This window comes from Belonocnema kinseyi, chromosome 5, assembly GCF_010883055.1.
Source record: "Belonocnema kinseyi isolate 2016_QV_RU_SX_M_011 chromosome 5, B_treatae_v1, whole genome shotgun sequence".
NCBI lineage: Eukaryota > Metazoa > Arthropoda > Insecta > Hymenoptera > Cynipidae > Belonocnema > Belonocnema kinseyi.
The window spans coordinates 39934326-39944737 of NC_046661.1; the positions used below are offsets into that span (position 1 = coordinate 39934326).

At 30.8% G+C, this 10412-nt stretch overlaps 1 protein-coding gene across 1 annotated transcript in view; it reads right to left on the minus strand.

Annotated features, from left to right (window-relative positions):
* LOC117172455 (MAP kinase-activating death domain protein) overlaps positions 1–10412 on the minus strand; it is a 149809-nt gene that overhangs the window by 138930 nt on the left and 467 nt on the right. The gene's annotated exons all lie outside the window — the stretch shown is intronic.

Genomic DNA, 10412 nt, shown 5'->3' on the forward strand with positions numbered 1-10412 from the left:
GAGGGAGCTCTTCTTAATATTTTGACACCAAAATCATGTCGATACACCTTACCGACTGCGAGTAAAGCCACCCACGCTTTAACTTGACAGACTGTATTATTGGTGAAAATTTTTTTTTTGCTAAAAGTGCTTCCCAACAATGTAGTAATGACACTTAATAACCAAAATAATTTAAAAGTTTATAATAATCACTGTGATAAACAATTTTTGTGTCAAAATATTCGAATTTGAGATTTTTCAAATTATAATTTCCTTCAATGGCCAGAACGATTTCAGGTATTCCTTAAAATAATAAATATTTAATAATATTTGATAAAATATAACAATTTAAATTTTTGTAAACAAATTAGATAAACAAATTTAAAATGTTTTCCCTTTCGCATAGTAAATTTTTTTGCACTGGAAATGTTTTCAGCTATTGGACGAATGACTGCTAGTCACAAAAATATTAGAAGAGTTAACAATAACCACTGTTATCAGCAATTCTTGTGAAAACATATTTAAACTTAAGATTTGATCAAATTTAAATTTTCTTTGATGGCCAAGTCGGTGGGTTATTGTCAAAACATTTTGTATTGAGTGAATCTTAGCATGCAGTGTTTTGATTCATTTCCAATCTATAACGATTGAAAACCCGACTTTTTTCCCAGTGAAACTGGCAACATTGGGACATTTTTTATGTATATTGTTTATAAATATGTAAGTTGTTATATTCCACTAAATATGATCAAAGATACATTTTATAGAAATATCCGTAGCCATTGTAGCGATTAAAGAAAATAAAAATTTTGATAAAACCTTACATTTGAATATTTTGTCACGAGAATTACACAGCCACAAAAAAAAAAGAGTGTGCGGATCTGGTAACAAGACACACGTATTCCTATGGATTTTGGGGCGCTGAACACAAATTCGGTATCAAAAATCACCCATCACGTCATGGTTAAGCCATAACCTCAAAAAATGACGATAAATCATGCACTGAGGCAAATAAATTTCAAAATAATGCCAGTGACGCAAATTTTTCCTTCAAAAACATGTCGACAACTGTGAAGGATCAACCCTTGCCTGATATCAACTTATTTAACATAACTTTACCCAACAGAACCTGACCTCACCTAACCTGAATTAACCGAAATTTATTGAACTACACGTAAAGCTCTGGAAGCATATTTGCCCAGTAGCAAATGTGTGCTACATCGAATGGGTCAACTCGAGCCTAACTCAGGAAACACAATTAAACTGATTGTGTTGTCCCGTTGTGTTTGCGGTACCGTTTGAATCAGCTTGGGCTTAACCTGCAAAGAGGTCAAACCTATCCTAACGTAAAAAAACCTGACCTAACCTAACCTAACTTAACTTCACGTAACACAATTAAACTCATTGTGTTGTCCCCTTTGTGTTTGCGGTACCGTTTCATTCAGCTTCGGCTTAACCTACATAGAGGTTTAACCTATCCTAACCTAACAAAACCTGACCTGACCTAACCTAGCCGAATGAAATTCAACCACACGTGTAGCTATGTAAGCGTACGGTTCTCAGTCTTAAATGTGTGCTATATTTAATAGGTTAACTCGATCTTAACCTATAAATGAATCTAACTTAACAGAACCTAACGAAATTTTGCTTAACACAACACAACTTAACTTAAGTGTTCTTGTTGTAACACAATAAAACTAATTTCACTGTACTACAGGTGGTTAAAAATTTCGACGCACATTACTTATGTGAAGAAACTTAGAACTACAAGTAGAATTGACCCCATTTCAATTAACCTAACAATGTTTGTATCAATTAAAATGTAGAACTGTAACTTAAACATGCAAATGAATAAGAGTTTTATTCAAAAAATTGTTCTCTCTGCTTTTCTTAAACTTAAGGGATATATTTATACTATCTTTCGTGTTTACATTGTATCTTGCTTACAGACACAGGTGAATAATACTAGCAACTAGCGGTTACGAAACTCTAGCCATTTACTGCTATTAATGTCAAAATATGAAAGTACGCAAGGACAGGGTTGCCAGCGTAATCGGTTAGGTTAGGTCAGGTTTTGTTAGGTTAGGGTAGGTTAAACCTCTATGTAGGTTAATCCGAAGCTGAATGAAACGGTACCGCAAACACAACGGGACAACACAATCATTGTGTTTCGTGAGGTTAGGTTAGGTTAGGTTAGATTTATTTCTAGGTTAGGCTCGAGTTGACCCATTCGATGTAGCACACATTTGCTACTGGGAAAATATGCTTCCAGAGCTTTACGTGTAGTTCAATAAATTTCTGTTAATTCAGGTTAGGTGAGGTCAGGTTCTGTTGGGTAAAGTTATGTTAAATAAGTTGATATCAGGAAAGGGTTGATCCTTCACAGTTGTCGACATGTTTTTGTAGGAAAAATTTGCATCACTGGCATTATTTTGAAATTTATTTTCCTCAGTGCATGATTTTTCGTCATTTTTTGTGAGGTTATGGCTCAAACATGACGTGATGGATGATTTTTGATACCGAATTTGAATTCAGCGCCGCAAAATCCATAGGAATAAGTGTGTCTTGTTACCAAATCCGCACACTTTTTTTGTGTGGCTGTGTTATTTATAACAATGGTTATTGTTAACTTCTCAAATATTTTTGTGACTAGCAGTTATTCGCCCAAAAGCTTAAAATATTTCCAGTGTAAAAAAAAATTCTATGCGAAAGGACCGAAATTTTGAATTTCTCTATCTAATGTATTTACAAAAATTTTAATTGTTATACTTTATCAAATATTATTAAATATTTATTGTTTTAGGGAATACCTGAATTCTTCCTGGCACTTGAAGGAAATAATAATTTGAAAAATCTCAGATTATAATATTTTGCCGCAAGAATTGTTTATAACAATAGTTATTATAAGCTTTTAAATTATTTTTGTTATTAAATGTCATTCCTACATTAATGTGAAGCGCTTTTAGCCAAAAAAATTTTACTGATAATAAGACTATTTGTTAATTTGTTTATCAAATTTATTTGCAACAAATAAATGGAATGATAAACAAATTATTTGTATTTGATGATTCCCTAAACATTAATTTAAGACAATATAAAGTTTTCCTGATCAGTTATAAAAGCGTAAAAAGTTGTTATGTACACAATTTCAGTTTTTCCATGCTTTGAGTTGAAAAATTAGTAATAAACAAATAGAGAAGACAAAATTTAGGAGCGTCAAGCTAAACGAAAAAAGTGAATTTCCTCCTACTGTCCGTCATGAGTACGGTACGATTGTTTATAGAGCTTAATGGTTTATAGTCTGTTCATTTTAGAAATGAGGTTTGCAATAATATAATTAACTATTTAATTCAAAACCTTCTTTGAATAAAAATTTTTAAATAAAATTATTAGGGGTTGAATGCAGCGAGAAAAAACCTTTCAAGATTAAACAACAAATAAATGATTGTACTGTATAAATGTATATATGATATTCGATTCAATTTAAATAAATATATACATTATATTAAATGATATTAAATCCACTTTCTCATTTATTAGTCTTTTCATTAACTTTTTACCAAATTATTCCCTCAATATACAATATACGTCATATATTTTTTATTATTCTTCTGATCATGTATATGTTTTAAATAGTTTTGTCATTGACGTCTTTAATATTATTAATTTTTTCATTAGCTACATTAATAATTTTAACAAAAAATCATTTTTTTAACTTTAACAAATAATAAAATCAATAATATGAACAAAATTAATCACAAAAATGTAAAGTTCGAACTGCTTCCAAAATGTACCTCAAAATTAAATTTTATTCATAATAAACTACATATTTTCATTACTTTTTCTTTTTTTAAATAATTAGTAATAGTTAGACTTATTTTTTCATCTATTTCTTTTTTGTTTATTTGTAAACAGCATCAAGTTTTTAATTATTTTTGCTTTTTCTTACTGCAATTCAATGAAAAAGACAGACCTACTTTTTGTGGCGCCATCTAATGGATTAGTTTAACCGACAATTCCCCTCCGGATCGTAAGAAAACAGAAAAGTGGGGGCGATGCATGGGGCTGGTTACAACACACACATAGGACATGTCAGTTTATTCTGAATTTTTCTCCGTTTCGCGTCGTATTTCGAAAAATTTAGGGTTACTATCATCAAGGCGTGGCCCTTCGAAAACGATATTGAGTTCGAGAGTTCTTCTATGATGTCAGAATTGCGAGTAGAAAAATTAATTTGCGAGCGATTCTCATCGTTCAAATTCTGTCGTCTGCTACCCGCTAATTTCTGTCTTTCGCAAAATTAATATTTGTCGTGAAAATAATGATTTCCTTAGTAAAAGGTTTGATTTTTCAACATTTTATTGATCTAAGGAACTCGCAAAATCCCGGATATTCGAAAAGTTTTCTTTCTTTCGTTTTCAAATGCTTCGGAAAAAATATATAGGGAGTCAGTGTCGTACCCATAAAAAAAAATCAAAGTCGGATTTAACCAACACGTTTAACTGAAAATACTGAAAATTTGTGTAAGAACAATATTCATCATGAAAAATTACTAAATATTATCGATTAATAAGTCATTATAAAAATTTTTATCAATAATAAATGAAAGTGTGTGTATTCAACAGTCATGTAGGTGATTGAGAATCACATCAAATCATGAGAATAACGATTTTCTATAGCTAACAACAAATATTATGAATAAAATAAAAAATTTGAATTATATATTTAACATGATTTAACATGATTTTATTGAGAAAATAATATTTTTCCAAGGAATAGTACCACTTTTTGAATGGTTTGGTTATTTTTATTAGTAAACAATAACAATTGAGAGTTTCTGAAATATTTTCTTAGAGAAATATTACTATTTACGTGTCTACCACTTGATTTATGAGGAAAAATCATTTCTTTTCGTGAGAAAATGATCACTGTTTTAATTTTATAATATTTGTTAGAGAATAAGAACATCCAAATGTATGCAAAATAAATGACTACTTATTTCGAATTTTGGGACGGCGAGGCAATTAGTCATAAAACCAGTACTGTTATTGTTAATATAAACTTATTTCCTGATGAATATTAGGTTGAATCTTGAAATAAATATTTGTATTTTTTAGTTTAATTGCATTATTTATGATGTTGAACAACTTTTTTTTTTAAATCTACGATTAATAAAGGGATAAAAAAATATTTTCATTCAAATCAGCAAGTTTGACATTGTATTCATTTAACTAATAAATAAAACAGAATGAAATTTAAATGTGTAGCCTCAAGTTATTTTACAGCGTATAACGTAGAATGCTTGTAAAAAACAGAACAAATTTATATTACATCGTCAAAAACGGTTTCAAATATTTAACAAAACAGAAAGTTTAAAAGAGTAAATATTCAAATAATTGTTTCGGATTTAAAACGATTTTGGACTTTGAAGTATTAGACAAGTGCTAATGATTTTTATCGAAGACATCCTAACGCGTTCCGTTAGCTGAATCGGTTGGGGCGTTAGGCGTTAGGTAAATACTTAGTGCGTGCGTGTCTGTGATCTCGGGTCCGGTTCATAGTACTTGCGGATTTTTCAAGTTCACTATGCTTTAGCGTTATAATCAAAAAATTCTATTAATAATATGTCTAAAAAAATAATTGCGAATATCCTTGATATTTATATCACAGGGATTATTATTTTTAGTTATAAATAAAAAAGCTTATTTTTATTTATCCATATTGGTGTGAGATTATAGAGAACCTGATTTGATGCCACAAGTCCTACATTTAGTGGTTTGAGCTTTAAAAGAGAGTCTAATTTGTCTTAAATACACTTTGACGCTAAACGTGTAAAAACGGCAGATTTCGGACACTTTTAGCGTCAAAGTAGGGTCTAAATTACATTAAAATCGCTGCTTATTAAAACCTACTTTACTGATTCCAGCGCCTACTAAGGTAGAAGTAACGACTTCAAAGTCGGCCAAAATTTCGACTCGGGAAGGTGTTAATATCTGCCGAATAAAAAAATCTATTATTTTGGGCGCCTCAAAAACTGGGAAAAATTGTTATCCTGTAAAAAAGTTGTTCTAAATAAACTAAATTTTCTATTTAAGAAATTGTCCATTGCTTGCCCTACGATACCTTTGTATATATAGAAAGGTTTTTTGCAGCCAGATATATAAATAGGCAAATTCTTTATTTACTTAAGAAATTGGTTTATTGCTGTATCTCTTAAAAAATTACCCAAGGTCCCTATCCCTTCACGTATTATGTACCGCGTCTAAAGAAAAGGGGGTGGAGGGGTCTAAAGTTATATATACTTACTATCACAGAAAAAACTAAAGTCAAAATTTGCTGCAGGTAAGTCCTGCAACGGTTAAAATTAACCTAAGAACGATCCACGTAGCTGGCTCATCCTCTAACCGTCCACCGGGGTTGTACGTTACCCCAAACTTGTACCGTGGCACAATGCTTTCTATTTGTAGTATAACAATTTTAAGGTAGGGAATTTTTTCGTTTTTTGATATAGAGAACAATGTTAATAATAGTAATATTCTGTTAATTTTTCGATAAATGTTAAATAATTGGTGAAACAAGAAAAAATACCTAAAAATTCCGCAAAATTGACGTTTTTTATCAAAAGTAACGTAGTTTCTGAATAATAAGACCGACTTAAAAAGAAAAAACGGATTTCAAAATAAGAATAGTCACAATTTAAGGGTATATAAGCCATTTTTGCTTTTTCTTAAAAAAGCATAATTATTTGAACATAAGAAGTAAATGAAATTAGAGGAATCGAACAAATGGCAAAAATCATTAAAAATACTAACGAAATTGATTATTAAAATTCAGATTTATTATAATCAATCCAAAATGTTTATAAATAATCAAAAACGAGGAAATAATACTTATAATATGGCTATTCTTTCTAGATTCTATTCTAAAGTCTGAACTTTAATAATCAATTTCCCTAGTATTTTTTAAGATTTTTGCCATTCGTACGATAAATTACTGAGACAATTCTCGAACTTTAACCGTCTACTGGGATAATACGCTGCCCCAAACGATATTCACGTCCGCACAGAACTCATACAAAATACAGATGATTTCGCTCTTTGACTGAGGTCGATTGCTGAATAGTTTAAGTGTATTATGGTTCGGGTCCCGGACCAAACTGCACATGCACTTAGTCAGAAGCGTACCTTGAACTTTGAATGGGTTAGCGTACCACCCCAGTGGATCGTTCTAGGATTTGGTAAAATATGTAGAATCAACAACAGAGAACACGCAAAAAAATTGTTCTTACTTATACATCTCCTTCGAAATAAAATAACACTATTGTAGACGAATTAGAACATATTTCTTACAACTTAATGAAGTTAAACGACGATAGGTAGCGCTAGCGTAGTAATTCTTTCTAATTCTCGAATAAAAATGGAGCGCTTATCACTGAGAAAAATAAATCCCTGGCGGACCGAAGGAACCGAATGGAGCCTCTACAAAGTACCCGTAAAAACCCCATTGGGTCCCCATTCGGTTCCTTTTTAAAAAACTCAAAAAAACAGCAAAATCCACTTTTAAATTGTTGAAATTCGGATTCTACGTTAAAATTCCCTATAGAAAGTCATGGAATACTCGCAATAGTTTTTTTTGCAACGGTAAAAAGTTTTAAAAAATATAAGACGTATAACGCCTGTTGACTGCTACTTACAGGCGATGCGTTTGAAGTGTAGAAGTCAACAGGCGTTATACGTCTTATATTTTTTTAAACTTTTTACTGTTGTAAAAAAAACTATTGCGATTATTTCATGACTTTCTATAAGGAATTTTAACGTAGAATCCGAATTTAAACAATTTAAAAGTTGATTCTGCTGTTTTTTCGAGTTTTATAAAAAGGAACCGAATGGGGACCCAATGGGGTCTTTACGGGTACTTTGTAGAGGCTCCATTCGGTTTCTTCTGTCCGCCAGGGATTATACGAAGTGTTTATTACAAGTTGAGAACAGTACCCCGTAACGAAAAGTATTATATCGCGTATAATCTATCATCTTTTCCTAATATATTAATATATTACCAAACATAATCTCGGGATGTCAAATTCTTATAATCTTCAGATATTAATTCTTAACATCTGGAGATTATTAAACATGCAGGCGTGCGCGCGCATCCATTTTGTCTGCGTCCTGCTCCGCGGGTTCTGTGTTTCGGAAATTATGTGTACATTATTCAGGAAATAATACAAAGTCTCACCCAAAATTAAACGACTAGAACAAGTATATATTTAAAAAAATCAATCAACTTCAAGAGTAGATGTTAACTTTCGGTTTGCCTAGACACTTCGGTAAATAAAATAACCTCCAAATCGTTACCAGATTTTTTGCGTTTGAAAATCAAAAAGAAAACTGAATAAAGCATGGTGCAATCGGCACTTGAGGAATTTTTTTTTAAATTTTGAGTTACTTATTCCCGTTTTAATTTTAATTTGTTTTACCCGCCACACACAAAACACTAATAAGTTTTTTAATTTATTGAACTCTGAGAATTTAATATTTTAGGAAGGTAGCTTTAATACCTTGCATCATAATTCGTCATATCCTGGATATTATATTTTAGGATATTGGATTATTGATTTTAATATCTTGGATTATGGATTCTAATATCTTAGATTTTAGGCTTTATTATATTTAGATTATAAGTGTAAAAATCTCCTGTTTCAATTTATAATCCAAGATTTTATCCGGTGTTATCTATTCTTTAATATCTGTATATTTTAGTTCGTATAATCTGGATCGCTGTCCCATATTTAATAGTCCAAGATTATACCTGTCCAGTGGGCACAAAGTTTGGCGACGTCTTTACGACATCGTTACATCTTTACGATAATTTTACGACATCATATATCCAATTCGTTAAGGTGTCTTTATGATATCGTAAATAAGTCGTATGATCTGACGATGTCTTTACGACATCGCAAAGAAACCGAAACGACATGGATATAGGATGTCGTCAAGTTGTCGTACGATGTCGTAAAGACGTCGCCAAATTTTGTGCCCGCTGGGTGATAACATATTTTTAATTACTGAGTATAATCCATTTTTCTCAGTGATGAGACGAAAGATTATCCAGGCAAGGTTAAAAATCGAAAATTATCTGTGATTCATGTAAAGTTTATCTGGCAAGTTTAATTTTTGTTGTGGTGAATCTTGCACCTGGAATCGATGTAAACTTTGTCTTTCGTTTTTTTCTGTGGTAGAAAAAGCTTTAAGTAGCAGGGGGAAACTTTTTTTATTTTTTTCAAATACATGTACACTAGAGAACCTTTAAAAAACATATATGTATGTGCCTAGATACGTTCCATAAAAATCGATCATCCATATGATGTAAATCTCAAAGTGTCATTTCTTATGGCTGTATTTTTCGACACATTATTCGAAGTATCTGTTGTAAATATGTTTTCGTACTGCCTTTTTCTCTAGTATTCGGACATTCTTGCAAATTTTAAGATATGAACAATTTCATTTCAAATCAGGAAAAATTTCAATAAAAGTCTATTTTATAATGTCAAAATTAGTATTCTTAATTATATCATTCTAGAGTGAAAATAAAGAAGCACATGTTTTACATCCTGATAACCAAAATATTTTTAATTTGTTACAATGACTTTTTGAAGATTACTTGTGAATGGGGGGGGGGGGAATTATTGCTCTTTCAACTGGTGCTAAACATTTTGTAAAATTTAAAACATGACAAAATGGCGGCATTTTTCTAAAAGCCTTGAAAATGAATTTTTTCAAAATCGCCATTATTAAAACCTTTTTTTTATTGAGTTAGATAGATGATAATATATACTCCATATCTCCTGAGTTTCGTTCTTGGTGAACCACTGCTTCACATTGGAAAACATTATTTTTGAAAGTTCGAATGTTTGAATTTTTTTCGGAAACAATTAAAGGTGTAAGAAAAGGTTTAGATATAAGTTTACACTTCTAGAAAATTTCTTGAAAATATACCTCTGGCTTTTCTGGAATGTCATGAATCGTTTTTGAGAAAAAACTATATTTAAAATAATGTTCCCGAGTGCAAAAATGTTTTTATATAGAATAAAACTGATAGAATGACTTTTTTATGTTATTTTTACATAGTAAAATACAAAAAAGGTTTTTCAACAATTATGCAAAAAAATGGGATATGTAGTAGATATTACCATATATTTGTACAAAAATAAACAAATTTAAAGTTAGTGTTTCAAGAAAATTCACTTTCCAGAATTTTAGAAAAATAACCGCCATTTTGTCATTTTCAAATTTTTTACGATTAAAAAAAAATTGTGTCAATTTTTAAGAACTTGCAGGCAATCTTCGAAATATATCCGGCACCCTAAAGTGGACGTCTCTCCCTTTTTGTGAATGGGCTTGGTTCAATGAATTGTATTGTAATTCTTTACATTTTCA